Below are 16889 nucleotides of genomic sequence, written 5' to 3' on the forward strand. Positions count from 1 at the left end.
GGTTAAAAATATCCCCATATCCTATGTCTGAGACATCTATTTCTACTATTTTTGGGGTACTTGGGTTGTTGGTCCCAAAAAGCGTGCTAGAAGGGAGGTGTATAGTACTTTTGGAATGACATTAAAATTCCTTCCAAGAAAAGAGTTGATTAAAGGAATTTGAAAATGGAAGTTTAAAGCTTGCTAGAGGAATAATTTAAGTGCTAAAAGTAAGAAGAAAATAAAAGAAGGTAGATAAAATACAATGATTTATAGTTGTTCAGTCCCCTTAACCTACATTTACTACCTTGATCTCTTAATTAAGGATTTTTAAATCAATTCACTAAAATTAGTGGAATTCCTAAGCTTTTACAATGGCTTTTCACAGGCTCCGCCACAACCTTTAACAATGGTTTTTCACAGGATCAACCAAAACCCAAAATGGCTTTTCAAAGGCTCAATCACAACCTTTAACAATGGTTTTTCATGGGATCAACAAAAACCCAAAACTAATTTTTCTAAGGCTAAGTTAGAACCTACCACAACAACCAAGCTAACTCAAGCTTGATCAACCCCTTAGAGTGTCTCTCACACTCTAAGTAAATAGGAAATAGAGAAAAGATGAAGTACAATTGATCACCTAGCTGATCTGAGATGTACAAAGTTAAGCTCAAACACTTTTTTAAAGGATGGGAGTGAAATACAAGTGTAAAGAGAAGGTTTTTGGTCTTTTAAGCTCAAAATCACTTTGGATAAGTTCTCTATCTTGTTTTTGACTGTCGGAGAGGCTTTCAATACTTTTCACACTCTAAGTAAATAGGAAATAGAGAAAAGATGAAGTACAATTGATCACCTAGCTGATCTAAGATGTACAAAGTTAAGCTCAAACACTTTTTTAAAGGATGAGAGTGAAATACAAGTGTAAAGAGAAGGTTTTTGGTCTTTTAAGCTCAAAATCACTTTGGATAAGTTCTCTATCTTGTTTTTGACTGTCGGAGAGGCTTTCAATACTTGTAAAATCACATATGGCCGTAGGAGATAGAACTAGCCATTTTTGGTCATTATTTTGTCATTTTGTGCTTAAATTCAAATTTTTTGACAGTGTGCTCTTAGTTGACTAACCATGCTTCTTAGTCAATTAAGTCTTCTCTGTCTTGTAATCAAATTCTCTAGCAGTGAGCTTTTAGCTGGCTAACAAGACTTCTTATTCGACTAAGTCTTCTCTGTCTCGTAGTCAAATTTTTGACCGTGAGCTTTTAGTTGGCCAACCATACTTCTTAGTCGATTAAGCATTCTCTGTCTTGCAATCTGCTTTACTTTGTTAATTGGTTAAGAAAGACTTTGACCGATTAAGAGCTTACTGTTTCTAGAACAACCAACTTCACCAACTTTTCTTTGTTTGATTAATTCTTCTCTTAGCTTCGTAACACTGATCTTCCATTTCCCTTAAACAGCCATGAGATGTGTTAGTCATCCGAGACTTCTTGAATTGTTCTTCACAAATTTGATTGCCTTCATTTTGGATCTTCACTTTTGGATTTTAGCTAACTAACTCCCTTGGTTAACCGACTAAGAGGCTTCTGTTTGTATCCAGCACCCGCTTAACTGATTAAATCTTGTGTTAACCAGTTAAGACCTTTCTGTCTGTCTTTAGTGTAGCACCAAGAATTGCTTCAATAGATTAAGGATTTGTGTTAATCGGTTAAGACTAATCTGTCTTCATTAGAGCTTTTTCTTCTTTGCTTGTTTAACCAATTAACCCATCTTGCAACTAAACAAGCACCTTGACTTGCTTTCAAACGCCAATTATATTAATGAATTTAAGCTTTCTCTTGCACACTTAAACAATATAATTAGACATCAATGAATGAGAATTTTTTGCTATCATCAAAAACATATAGAGTCAACATTCTCTATCTTTTATTTTTTATGATTACAAAATACTCCTAGATTAAGAGTGCAATGTCTATGTTCAATATGAATGCTTCAAATCTTTATGCATAATGAGTTGCTCCCCTTTAGTCATTGCATCTAGTTTTCTTTACATAATATTCAACAAATCCAAAACTAAGCAGCACACACATAAATTAAACATGACTTCTATTAAACTCTATTTAACTTAATTTTCCATCTCTCTTTTTTCTTTTTCACCATTAAACACTCATACTCCTAAGTCATACAAGCTTATAGATATAGTTCAACAACTTCAAGAGTCAAGCTTGTGTCTATGTAGGAACAAATGTATGGGAGTTAAATCATTTCAAGAAATTGTCAAGGATTACTCAAATAATGTTCAAGTAAATTTGATCATTTTGTCATAATCAACACTATAATAATTTTAAAGCTAAGATGGATTTGCTAGATGTATAGAAGGGAGTTCTTTAATATGCAATTTAGTTTGCTTGACAAGATCAATATGTGTAAGAGTCCAAGGAGTAGGATTCTTTTTGAGCCTATCATGCAAAGGTTTATAGATTTTGCTAAGGCTAGGATAAAAATCAATGATGTAATTAAGGTTTCTTAAGAATCTTTGGAGTTAGGTTTTATCTATGTTGGTCCCAATAATATGTGCTAGAGGGGGGGTGAATAGCACAATTTGTCTCTTTCAAATATTGTCTCAAAGTCTAGATAAGGGCAAGACAAATGAAGGAAAGAAAATGAAACAAAAACAGAGTAAAGATGACAGCAGAATTTAGAGTGGTTCTGTCACGACCCAAATTTCGGGTCATGACCTGCGCATGGGCCCAATGAATGTAGTCCACTAAGCCCAAGCAAGCCTATTAATCTTACATGTTCATCATTCCATCATAAATTACTAAGTCATATATCATAACTTAGAATCAAAATAATATTAAGCATTGCCACTTCATACTGGCATACCAAACAAGTGTATATACACTGTCTACGCATGTATCTTAATAATTCACATTAGGTTCGTTTATACACAACAAAAGGAGACTCGATGTCCAGCGAAGAGACTCGGACGAATGTACAGCTACTGAATGCCGAGACACCTACCAAAAGATGGATACAAGCCCACGAGGACACCTCATCCTAGTTACCGACTGTCTCTTAATCTGAAAACATGAAGTTGAAAATGGTGAGCATAAACTCAGTGAGTGAACAAGAAGGGAACAAGCATACCATAAGGAATGCTTATCGAAATCATGATGCACTCATTTTCTCAAAACAATGCAATTTATTCTAGTTCTTAGTATAACCCCTCATGTAAACCCCTCATGAGTAAATCACTTAAAAGATCCATACTCAACTATGGTACCAAAGAATCGAAAAATATAGCAAAACCCACAAGTTAGCCAAAATGGATAGAAAGTTTCTCGTTGCAGCGAGAACCAGGTCTGGTGAAGGCCCTCAAACCTGAGAGTTTCTTGTTGCAGCGAGAGTCATAACATAAAGGAAAAAGTCTCATTTTCCTTTAAAACAAGCCATCTTGCTAAAATAACAATAGCAACATGTAACACATGTAAACTCCTAAATTTCAACAAATCAAATGCTCACATATTTGCATTTACAACCATATACCATATATGTATATATATATATACATCAATCATCATGTACACCCTCCCAACATCATCATCTCATATGCAACGGCTTATGTGCACTCCCACTTGCACATAGCCGGGTCAGCAACGGCTTATGTGCACTCCCACTCGCACATAGCCGGGTCAGCAACGGCTTATGTGCACTCCTACTCACACATAGTCGGGTCCACATCAACATGCAAAGAAGCATCTAATGCATATCATGCATTTTATTATATTGTGATAACACATAAACCATTGTATAGCACATTTTCATAATATCAAATCGTTTTACTAAAAGCTTGTTCCCAAGGTACATTTTCTAAGACAAGTTGGATAGAATCTTTCATATTCCCCAAAACAAGTTTGAAATGCAAGTCCACTCACCCGTATTCGTTGAGCCTTTAGCCAACTGTTAATCCCCCTAATGATCCAATTGGGGTGATGGGGCTTCGTTAGCACCTACCATCAAATTAACATTTCCATAATGTCAATTTACATACTATAAACCCTAAAAGCTATCTTTTAGCTAACTTTCAATTGCCATTTAAATGGCCATCCATTTTCACTTTCCTATCACTCCAAAGTGAATTAACAATCTCAACTACAAAATATTCACAAATCAAATCTCGTTTCATTCTCAACACTTAAAACCCAATGCTAGCTTACCACTCACCTTGATAGCTTTGTAACTTTGAACTTCTTTCCAAAAGCTCTCAAGCTATTAATAAAGCTTCCTCTTTCTCTCCCTAAAACACCTAACTAGTGAGAGATTATGGAAACAAGATTTTCATTATTTTCGAGGTTTTTAAAGTGAGAGAGTGGAAGAATACAAGGGTTCTAGTCAAAAGGGCACCAAGGTATGAAAATTAGAACTAGAGAGAGAAAGTTATGAAAGCTTCACATCAAGCTTCCATGGAAGAATTGAAGAAATGTGAGAGGGAAGAGAACAAGAAGAAGAAGTTGCTAGAAGGAGAGGATATTTATGGCCCAAGCTTATCCACTCCCTTGGAAATTACTAAAATACCCATCCATAAATTAGCTTAATCCTTGAAATCCCACACTTTTTCTTTAATTTTCCCACCTAGGGTTTGTGTTCTTTCCTTTCCTCTTTACTTCATGCTTTGGCTAGCCATATGGGTGAGACTAAGAGAGTTTTAAATAGATTTTACAATAAAATTCTAGAATAATCCAAGCTTGACACATGGCATGTTTCCATTGGTCCATGTGTAATACTTATCCATTAAGCAATCTCTCTTCACCACATAAAATGTTTCAATTATCCACAATGTAAAATGTTAATGGCTGAAATCCATGGGCATGACAAGTGTCAGGTGGTGTAAAATTCCAAAAATTCCCATTTTATCCTCGAGTGACAAAATTACCATTTTGCCCCTAGAACATAAAAATCATCAAAATTTTTATTTCCTTGTCATTTCACCCATATTTTCATCATTCATTTATGCTTTAGGCCTACTTAAGCCATAATATTGTTTAAAACTTACTTTTATGGGCTTATTGAGAAAATGACGAAATTACCCCTGATTAGGGATATCGTGTATATTTCTATCTACGAGTCTATAAAGGTCAAGGTCTTACGGTTCTGTCCAAGACCTACATCCACTACCTGGATTATTCAACCAACGATTTTCCCAACAAATCCACTATGAACCAGTGAAATTCACAAGCTTTCACCAAGCTTTACAATGGCTTTTACTAGGCTCAACCAAAACCTTTTACACTAGTTTTTCACTGGCTAAACTAAAACCCAACACCTAACTTTTCAAGGCTAAGTTAGAACCTTGACACATTCAAGCAAACCTTGCTTGAAACAACCACTTAGAGTGACTCGCTCACTCTAAGAATACAAGAAGAGAAGTAGAAGAAAGTACCTATGATCACAAGTTGATCTAAATGGTATAAGGTTGAGTGCAAAATACAAATACAAAGGATGGGCGTTTAGGTGTAGTGAGGTGAAGAGAAAATTCTCTGGTTTTTCAGCTCTTAATGACTCAAATCTCTTCAAAACTTCCAAAAACTTGTTTCTAATTGTTGGAAGACCCGTTTATACTTGTAGATGCAACTTTGATGGCAGTTGGACAGTTTTATGTCCGTTGGAAACAGTTGAGGATGAGTTCTAGCAGTTAATCTGTCTTGTAGTGCTCTGATTCAATTTACAGACAAAGAGCTCTTAGTCGACTGACTTGGTCGACTAAGTTGGTTCTGTTTCTCAAACTCTTCAGCCCGCCATTCCTCTAATTTGAACCTTGGTCAACCAGCATTCTTCCTTGTTTCACCAATAAGTTTCCTCCTTGTTAGACAGTTACATCTTGTTATTTTTATCCCTCTTTTTCTTTTGATATACTTTTTGAAGAGTTAAATAATTAATTTCATATATTAATTTTCTTGCACACTCAAGTAAAGATATTAGACACAAATGAATGGGAATATTTTGCTATCATCAAAAACATATAGAGTCAACATTCTCTATCTCTTATTTTTGATGATCATAAAACACTCCAAGATTAATAATGCAATGTCTATGTTCAATATGAATGTTTCAAATCTTTATGCATAATGAGGTGTTCCCCCTTAGTCAATGCGTCTACTTTTCTTTACATAATATTCAACAAAACCAAAACTGAGCATCACACACATAAATTAAACATGAAGACCTATTTAACTCCATTTAACTTAGTCTTCCTTCTCTCCTTTTTCTTTTTCATCATTAAGCAAGATATTCAAAACTCTCCCTTAATGAGTGCATCAAGATTTTCCTTTAATCTTTAAATCAAACTTTAATGAATGAGAATCATAAGTACTCATACACCTAAGTCATACAAGCTTATAGATATAGTTCAATAACTTCAAGAGTCAAGCTTGTGTCTATGTAAGAACAAATGTATGGGAGTTAAATCATTTCAAGAATTTGTCAAAGATTACTCAAATAATGTTCAAGCAAATTTGATCATTTTGTCATAATCAAAACTATAATAATTTTAAAGCTAACAATATAAAATTTGATCAGGAAATTTTTTCGCAAAGTTTATGAATCTTTCTGTCGGGGTAATGGTTCTTGGGTTACATAATGACCTAAAAATCTTACTTTGGTTTGGAACAGACTAGTTTTGGATTTGGAGACTACTAATCTAGTTTTCTTAATTATGTTGATAAAAGTTTTGAGATGTTTACAGTGTTTTTCTAAATTTTCAAAAAACACTAAGACATCATCTATGTAAATAATGGTAAATTGGGAGTACGAACTAAATATTTCATTCATTATCCTTTGGAATTCTGATAGTGCATTTTTTAGCCCAAACGACATGACATTCCATTCAAATTGGTCGAAAGGGATAGTAAATGTGGTTTTATACCTCTCATTTTCCTTAAGTTGGACTTGTCAATCCTTGTTTTCATGTCAAACTTGGAGATAGCAAATGTTTTTTGTTTGGGATTGGATGTCTAATCTATTTTAATGCTTTATTTAATGGTTTGTAATTTATTACTAATCTTGGTGTTCCTCTTTCTAGTTCTGTATTTTTATAACATAGAAAGTAGAAGAGCTCTAGGGTGAACTGCCTTTCCTTACGAGTTTTTTCTCGAGAAGGTCTTGTATTTCTTTTCTATAGAATTCTTCCTTTTCTTTGTTCATTTGGATTAATCTTGCTTTATTAGGAATTTTTTTTTCATCAAAATTTCATAAGGCAAGTTTACTTCATGCTTTTTCCTATCCCAAAAGGCATTGGGAATATTTGAACAAATTATTTTTTCAATTTCTTTTTTGATTTGTTCGATTTTTTGTTGAACAAATTTATCACCTAATTATTCATTTATCCTTTTAAAAGAGATTTCTTCTTTTAAGTAAGTAATTTGTTTCTGTTTATGATTTATTAGAGAATTGAGTTGACCTGTATGTGTTGATAAAGATTTTAGTAAATTGAGATTTTTTATTTTTGGTTTTTCTATGAAGGGGAAAATTACTTTGGCTTTTAATATTTTAGTGGTAATTGCTTGATTTGTAACCTTATCTGGTTTAAGCAAGGATATGAATGGTGTGCCTAGTATGACATCTTGGGTCATATTTTTTTCATTAGAAAAGGAGTTGTAAATTTGATTCCATTGTTGCAATTTTTTACATTAGGAATTTTATAAATAATTTCATGTTTACCACCATTAGAAATTTTGTCAAGCTCGACTCTACAATATGTTTATTATGCCATTCTTACATAAAAATGCATGTTTGCTTACTTGGGTATCTCGAAAATCGTTAGAAGACGGTAATGTACCAAATGGTACAATTAAGTTGAATTAAGCCTCGAACTAGAGCAAATAGAGATTTTAAGATGAAATTGAGAATTTTAAAACCCCAGAATGACTTAAAATGGTGATTCGGAGTACGAGGACTGATTTGGAGTCAAATTAGAATTTTCATAACCTAGGAGCAAAATGGTCATTTTGCCAGCCAAGGTTAAAATTGTAATGTTGGAAGAAGTTTTTGATCAAGATTGACTATTTATAACATAATTTGAGTTTGAGAAGTGAAAAATTTTAATTCTGACATTTTTTTTAGCATAGGGGTAAAATAGTCATTTTGCTACCCCAGGGGTAAAATTGTAATTTTACACTACCCAACACTTGTCCAGCACATGGATTTTACCCAATATTATCATGGATAATTGAGAAAATTTAAATGGTGGAGAGAGATTGCTTAATGGCTAAGTGTGACACATGGACCAATGAAATGGTGACAAGTGTCAAATCTCATCCATTTATTATTTTCCTTATAAATTAGCACAAAATTAGCCTATTTCTCTTCATATGGCCCGCCAAAGCGAGAACAAAGGAAGAAAAAGGAAGAACAAGAATGCTAGGGTGAAAATTTAAGAGAAAATTGGTGGATTTCAAGTAATCAAGCAATCAAAGGTAAAATTTCTTGATTTTGACTTACTATCTACCTTTCCCATGCATTATTTTGCATTTTCCATGGTTGAATCACAAGATATCATGAAGGATAGTGTGCTGATCAAACCCTAGGAGAAAGGTTTTGACGCTTGATTTAGTTAGATTTCAATGTATTTTAGTGTTTTTAGTTGATTGGTGATGTGTAGCATGAAAATCAAGCAAGAAAAATTCATGTTCTCCCATCACCCATCATTGGCCGAATTCTCCATGTGGAATATTGAGGATGATTTTGATTTTATTTCAAGTGATTTGGTTAGGAATTAGTGATTTATGGTGTGAGAATCAAGTAGGAAAAATTATAGTGTTGATGCACCCATCATGGCCGAATTTTCCAAGAGAAAATGTGAAAATGATTTTGCTAGATTTTATGCTATTTGACTTGTGTTTGATGATTTGGAGTATTGGGAGAAAATGGAATTTATTTGGAGTTGAATTGGACGTATTGGTCAATTAATCGAGTGATAGATCGAATTAGGCCAATACCGTTTAATTTAGGTACATAATTGAATTTGTGTAGAACACCGTATTTAGACAATAATCTGAACAATTTGCATCCCATTTCATACATTAGTATAAAACCTGAATTGGTTTTATAACAATTTAGCATAATGTAGTAAATGGCTTATTGTGCATTATGTCTAGGTGGTGAGCATTTTGGCAAAAGTAAAGAGATAGTACCCGAGGATCAAGAATCAGAGTACTTGGAATTTGACTCCCCGAAATAGTGAGTAACCTTACTATCGTTTTAATTATCTAAAGTGGTTTTTATCCGATTTTGTGATTTTATGGGAAATGAGTTTAAATGGTAAATCTTTATGTTTTATAAACAAAATGTGTTTAAATGAAAAGATTTTATAAATTGTCTTGAAATTGAATGATGGCTTTGAAAATAGAGTAATTGGAGACCACTTGATGTGTTGTAATTTATGATTCTAATTGATGGCTTATGATAATGTGTTGGCATGACTGGCTGGAATTGTGATTTGTGAACTGTATGAATTGTTCTGTTTTACATTTACAGGCTGGGTTGTCACGACCCGGAACTCCCCATCGGGCCCGTGACAACCGGCGTGAGGCCTCGACAGACATTCTTCACCCCGAATGCCGATCGAAACCCCGCAAGGCTTAGCACCAACTTTCGCATCTCCCCGATGAGCAACAATTATTAAATCTCGCATTTAAAAAAAATCATAAGTCATTTTCAAATAAGAACAATAGAATATTATTTTCTGGCTCATAGGGGCATTTTCGTAATTTTTAGTCAAAAATCTCAAAACTTGCTAACAATGTAGTAGGTAAGCAAAAAATATATATTTAATGATTTTAAAACATATTAAGTATCTAAAACGTTCATTTGAAAGCAAATTGTTAATAACTAGTACTATTCAAAAAAAATCAATAAAATATTTTATTTTCCCATAAAATAAATTTTTATAGAAATATTCGTAAATAATTTTTCGCACATGAAAGTAAAGTAAAAATTGTATGAATAGAAATACAGATAACCAAAATATAAGTTTTGATCTGCAATGACACGTGGGCCCCAATTGACCAAGAGGATGTAAGATTGTGAACTCTTACTTTTTATAATGCAGTTCCGAGCTTAGTTCTCGTCCTACTCGACTATCTACAAACTGTCCTGAGCCTGAAAAATGTATAGGAAGAAGGGGTGAGATTTTATAATCCTAGTGAGTAAACAGATACCATCAAAAGTATCTAAAGCCGAGTAAATTGAGACAATTAAAACAAGTCATCATACTGTAATTTCATTACCTTTCAGTTCATTTCAACCAAATAAAATCAATCCATATAAATCGAGTAATCAACTTGGCTTATGAATTTCTTAAAACTTTGGCTCGCGCCAAAACTCATACTCGGTGATACCTTGCGCAGGGCATCTAACCGAGTCCGCCAAGGCTGTTAAAATTTTGTATACACTTAAAATATATTTTTAGTTTGAGAAAAATACAGCCGTTCCTTGGCGTTGGCTGAGTTCCCCTTGACGTGGTGGTTTGACTTGAAGTGAACCCTAAGCTTTACCCCAGGAGATACCCTACGCGCCTCTCCATTCGAGGTAATACTATAATGGAGTTTACCGTGCCCCTCTAATAGGCTGGTCCACGGAACCCCCTCTGCAGTAAATAATTAATATATACTCCACCAATTTAATAAAATTCATTCTAGCATGACATGGCAATTTATCGCAATCTAGCCTCTCAAGGCTGAATACACAATACAAATAATTCTGACACCAAAATCAGTTTAGCCATTCATGCTCATTTTACATCATAAGCCATTCAATTTAAAACCATAATTTACAACACAAGCAGGCAGTCTCCAATTGCTCTATTTTCAAAACCAGTATTCGATTTTTCAGAAAATTTATAAAATCATTTTATAAAATCACAATTTCTCCTAAAACATATCAATTTACCATTTAAACCCATTTTCCATAAAATCACACAATTGTATAAAACTACTCTAGATAATTAAGACGATAATAAGTTTACTCACAGTATTAAGAGTAGAAATACTCCTATCTTCCGCCCTCGGGTGCAGTCTCTTACTCGAAACAATTGACTCATCACCTATCCATAATCCATGACACAAAATTCAATAAATTGTGTCAATTTATCATAAATTATTTCAGGCTCTTATCCATGCGTATGCACTAGATAGGATTTGAAATGTCTAGACAATCACTTAATTGCGGTGTCCGACCTAACTCGCCTATACACGGTGTAAATTCCTAAAATCCCCAATTTAACTCCAATTCCATCCATTTCAATTTCAATTATCCAATTATATCCACAATACCTCAATGACTATGAATTTGGTCCAATTTATCAGTCCGGACTATAAATTACGCTTTTACCCTTAGTGGGTAAAAATTTCAATTTATTGCACCGAAAATTCCCATTTAATTTCCAACCTCATAATTAATCATTTTTCCACCCAATTCTCTTAAAATAAAGTCAACCTCATCCTCACATACCATTGGCTTGATTCGGCCTAGAGAAATTCATGGAGAAGATAAATATTTTTCTTATTGTTTTACTCATAAACATGCTAAACTAACACTAAACACTAACACAGCTCAAAATCAAATTTATCTAACAACTTTCTCTCTCTAAACCCATATGACCAGAATTGAAATCATCCTCAAATCACATGATTCAACCATGAAAAATGATGGGAAATGCATGGGAAAGGTAAAGCACAAGACAAATTTAAGAAATGTTACATTTTTTTCCTTGATTTTTGAATTTTCACCTATTTTCCATTTAAATTTCTTGGCTAGGGTTTTATTTTCTCCTTTCTCTCTCTTGTTTCTTGCTTGGCTGAATGTTGAAGAAGAAGAATGGGTTATGGGCTGATTTTTTTTATGCCTTTTTTATTAGTTTAATGAAATAATATTATTTTATTCATATTTTGAATATTTTATTAATTCATTTTTTTTTCTAGCCATCCACTTGTCCTACTTTTTCCACCATGCATTCCCTTTGACTTATCCAAGTCTTAAGTGAAATTTTCAGATTTTTCCAAAGTTTTGGTGGAGCAAATTTTTTAAAATTACACTTTTGCCCCTGAACTTTTCAAAAATTACATTTTTGCCCCAAAAATTGAAAATTTGCCATAATGCATAATTTTCACTCCTCATACTCATTTCACACTCCAAATAATTAAATTTGATCAAAATCCTTTTAGAAATTATATTTTTGATTTTGCGTGGCAAAATTATCATTTTACCTTTTTACTCCAAATTATACCGAAATCAAAATTTTCACTTCTAAACCTCAAATCATACTCCAATAAGTCAAATGGGGCCAAAAATCTTTTCTAAAAATTCCCATTTTATCCCCATGTGTCAAATGACCATTTTGCCCCTAGATAACGAAAATTTCGATTTGGCTCCAAATTGATCCTTGAACTCCGAATCACCATATTAAACCATTCTGAGACTTTAAAATTCTTAATTTCATCGTAAATTCTCTATTTGATCTAGTTCGAGGGTTAACTCAACTTTGTTGTACCTCTAGGTACAATACCGACTTTTGTAAATTTTTTTTCGGGACTCTTTTAGCATGCAAACATGCTATCCATCACATGTATGTCATGACAAATATTTTTATAGAGTCGGGCTTGTCATCTTCTCCCCCACTTGGATCAACCATATGATCCTTCTTCATGACTGATTTCGACATCCAGCTAAATATTAATATTTAAAAAAATTTTATCTTGTCTCCTTGGTACGTGAAATACCTTATTATGCCTCACTTGACTTCCGAATCGCCTTTTATCTCACAAATTCTCCTCCTATAAAATTATTATTATTTTCTCACTTGCGAAATATTTTATCCTAAACTACTCCTTTCGTCTTTTATCATTTTTAAACATTTTAATTGACCTCAATTTGCATTCGATCAACTTTATTTATCACCATATCAAAGTATGGGGTATTTCATGGGTAGTATAATATTAGTCACGTCATGCTGTCAAAATTTTATTGTATGGTGGGTTTAACTTGCTACAGTGGGCGGGTTTTCTGCGAACCAGCCTATTAGAGGGGCACAAAATCCTGTTATAGTTTACCTCGGTTGGAGAGGCGAGTAGGGTAACTCCCGAGGTATAACTTTAGAGTCACTTCACGCCAAACCACCACGTGAGGGTGAACTTAGCCAATGCCAAGGAACGACTATGTTTTCAAAATAAAAATATGTTTATGTGTATACGAAATTTTAATAGCCTTGGCGGACTCGGTTGGGTTAGCCCTCGATCAAGGCATCCTTGATAACTGGGTATGAGAATGATTTTGGCACGAGCCAAAGTTTTAAGAAATTCATAAGCCATTTTCATTACTCGATTTATACGAATTGATTTTATTTGGTTGAAACAAGTTGAAAAGTGATGAATTACAGTATGTTAAACTATTTTATCTGTCTCCATTTACTCGGCTTTAGATATTTTAGATGGTATTTATTTACTCACTGGGATTATATAATCTCACCACCCTCCTTTCCACCCATTTTAGGCTCAGGATAGTCTATAGATAGCTGATTTCATCGAGGACCACCATTGGATTTGCATCCTCCAAACTGTAGGTTCACAATCTTTCTTACTTTTGGTTATTCGAGGGCCCACTTGTTACTATAAATTAAATTAAATAGTCTGGCTTACTGTATTACAATATATATGAATTTACTTTGCTTTTACGCTGTAAAAATTGTTTATGTAGTGTTCTAAAAATATTATTTTATGAGAAAATTGAATATTTTATTCAATATTTTGATTTTATTCTAATAGTCATAATTTCATTTTAAATGAATGTTTTAGACATCCAAATTTATTTTTGATTATGAAATATGTGTTTTGCACCTGTATACTACATTTTGTAAGGATTTCAAGATTAATAAGGAAAAATGACCAAAATGCCCCTGTGAGAAAAAAATTGTTTTTCTATTGTTTTGATTTGGAAATAGTTTATAATCTTTCAAAACATAAATTTAGTGACTAATACTCACAGGGGAAGTGAGAGAAACTGATGTTAAGCCTTCTGAGGTTTCGATTGACATTCCGGGTAATGAATGTCTATAGGGACATCGCGGAGGTTGTCACGGGGTCGATGGGAGTTTCGGGTCGTTACAATGCTATTGGTATCAGAGCTTTTGGTTTTAAAGAAAAAAGTTTTTGATTTTAAAGTTATTTTAAAAATTTACAGTGTCAGTGTGGTCTCGAGTTAAGTTAGGTTAGATCGAATAGAATACATGCATCTACATGTAGAAGCCTAACCGCCCTTGTGATGCATGAATGATTAAGTAATTACTACTTGGTTGTGTATAGGTTTTGAGGTGCACTGGTGACACACACACCATGTTTAGGAGAGACGATAGTTCCGACGCCTCTCATAGTATTAGCGAGGGATCGCTAGATTCTAGTACTAAGAGCCGATGGCAGCCCGAACCGAGTAGTCCAGAAAGTGCAGATAGTAATAATATTAATGTAAGTATGAGAGATTCCCTTTTTAGAGAATCTCAAGAATATGCTAAAGAAAGGGGGAAATTAAGGATAGCCGAAGAAGGTATCCGTCCTAAGAATGGGGTGTTAGTTGTTCGACACTATCCTTCAGGCTGTGGAATGAATGTAAAGGAATAAGAAAAGAATAAGGAGAAAGTAACTGTTGCAAATTATCCCCTTAAGAAGGTGAACGTTGTACGACATTTTCCTCCCGGTTGTGGAAGAAATGCTGCACTGGTGAGTTATGAGGAATGTAGGAGAATACAACAAGCCTGGATTGAGGAATAAAGGAGAAAATCTCAAGAGGAGGAGAACCCGAAAGAGGATCTTAAGAAGGACTTGGAGTAGAATCTTCCGATAAGATCAGATTAAGATGATGATCCCAATGACATGTAATATTTTCGTAGGATTTTGTACTACTTTAACTCTAGGTAGATGTAGTGTAAAGGAGATAATAGTTATCTGTACAAAGAAGTTAATAGTTTGGCTTTTGAAGTGTATGACTAGAATGGATTATAAAATAGCTGTTTAAATGACTGGATGTATATGGAAATCTTTTAGTATGATAGGGATAAACTGGTAATATAATTATTGAGAAAGGTTATAAGAGGAAGCAATAAGGTTATAAATGACATTCGAAATGGATAACGTGATTAAGTTGATGATTGTAATTTAAGCATGAGGAGGATTACTCAGTGATGCCATGACACTATGAGGTAATAATTGGGCACAAATATAGCGCAATGAAGTTAAATTATGGAATATGAGGAATATGAAATTTTGATTTAGTAAGGATTGCAAGAATAAAGTGAGGAGGAAGCTGAGCTGTTTTCATAGTTAATTATTCCGAAAGTCAGTAAAATTATTGGAGAACAAGACAAAGAAGACTAGTAGTTGTGAATACTAAGGAATTGTGGAACACTAGAAAACAACGAATAATTATGTGTGTTGTATCATACATATATGGTGAAGTCACTATACAATATAGAAAGAGTATTCTCAAGTGAGATTTATTGACTAATGATAAGTGATGTGCAATCTGAGATACATGTAGCTATGAATAAATTTGGAGATTTTTGCTTAAGCAAACTCGTACTAAATGTTATGGTAAAGATATATGAATGTTAGTGGCAAAATAAATACGTTAAGTCAATGTTCTGATTGCACACTTGTGATAGAAAGTTAGTCTTGCTAATTGTGGTATAGACTCAGAGGGAAGCCACACGATTGTGAATAATTGAGGTAGTAGCTTTAAAGGTAAAAGAGTTGCTAGGATAAAGTAAATTCAAACAGTTGCAATGCTACAGTACTGACTATCAAACGCTGTCACGTTAAGAACCCCTTATGGTTAGAAACCATGAGCAGACTATGAGCGGCATAAAGATTAGACTCGCTAGTTGAAATATGGTTATTGGTTTTGATGCTAAGCTTTGTTGTTTGGAGTCTTAAGTGCATTGGGGAGGTATTAAGATAAAGATGATGAGTGAAATTGCAGAGTTTCTTTATTGCCTTATATATTGGCATGTAAGAGAAAGAAAAGTTAGAGAGTTTTTGAGATGGCTACATAAAAATTAACATGTGGAGTGCTAAAATGAATAATATGTTGACTAAAGTCAAATCTTAAAAAATAAAGTAAACCTTGTAAAAAGTTAAAGAGGAAGTGAGTGAAAGGTTAGATGAATGTATGAGATATGATAAGAGATGTCAATACCAAGTGAGGAAAATGTAAATAAAGATTTCAATAATGATATAGCAAATGAGTTTATATAGAATATTGTTATGAGAATATACTGATCTTGTCTTGACCTTGTTGAAAGTAAAGGATTAGTAATAACACAAGTAAACTAGGTGACATGTTAGAAACCCTTGGAGATAAATTGAAGCATGAGTAGTTGGGCATGCCTTTATGGAAATGATATACTTAGTGTATAAAAGAGCAAATAAGTGATTAAGTGTTTCAAGAATGTTTAAACGCCTTTGAGAAAGAATTATAAGTTATACATGATGAGCATAAGATGCGTGACTTTAAAACTTGTTAAGGAGCCAAACGGCTAAGTCTTGGGTTAAGTGATCACCTGTTGTGAGACATAAGTTTAAGATAGATATCCCCAAAGAAATACTCAAGAGAAGTTCTGCTCTGGATCTCTTGAAAGCAAGCACTAAGTTATGTGGTTATAAAAAAAAGTTGTAAGTTAAGAGTGATATTAGTATTGACATTGAAAAGTACTTGAGGAGAATCTAGTTTCCAGTCTTGCAATTTCAAGTACAATTTGTAAATTGGTTAAGGGAGAATGATGTTATATTCGTATGGAAGAGTGGAACAAAGGATGATAGAAGTTGACCTTGATAATGAAGTCAGATAATGAAACTTTCCTAATATATTATGGA

The sequence above is a fragment of the Theobroma cacao genome, chromosome 3 (assembly GCF_053813885.1).
Source record: "Theobroma cacao isolate CCN51 chromosome 3, ASM5381388v1, whole genome shotgun sequence".
Classification (NCBI taxonomy): Eukaryota; Viridiplantae; Streptophyta; class Magnoliopsida; order Malvales; family Malvaceae; genus Theobroma; species Theobroma cacao.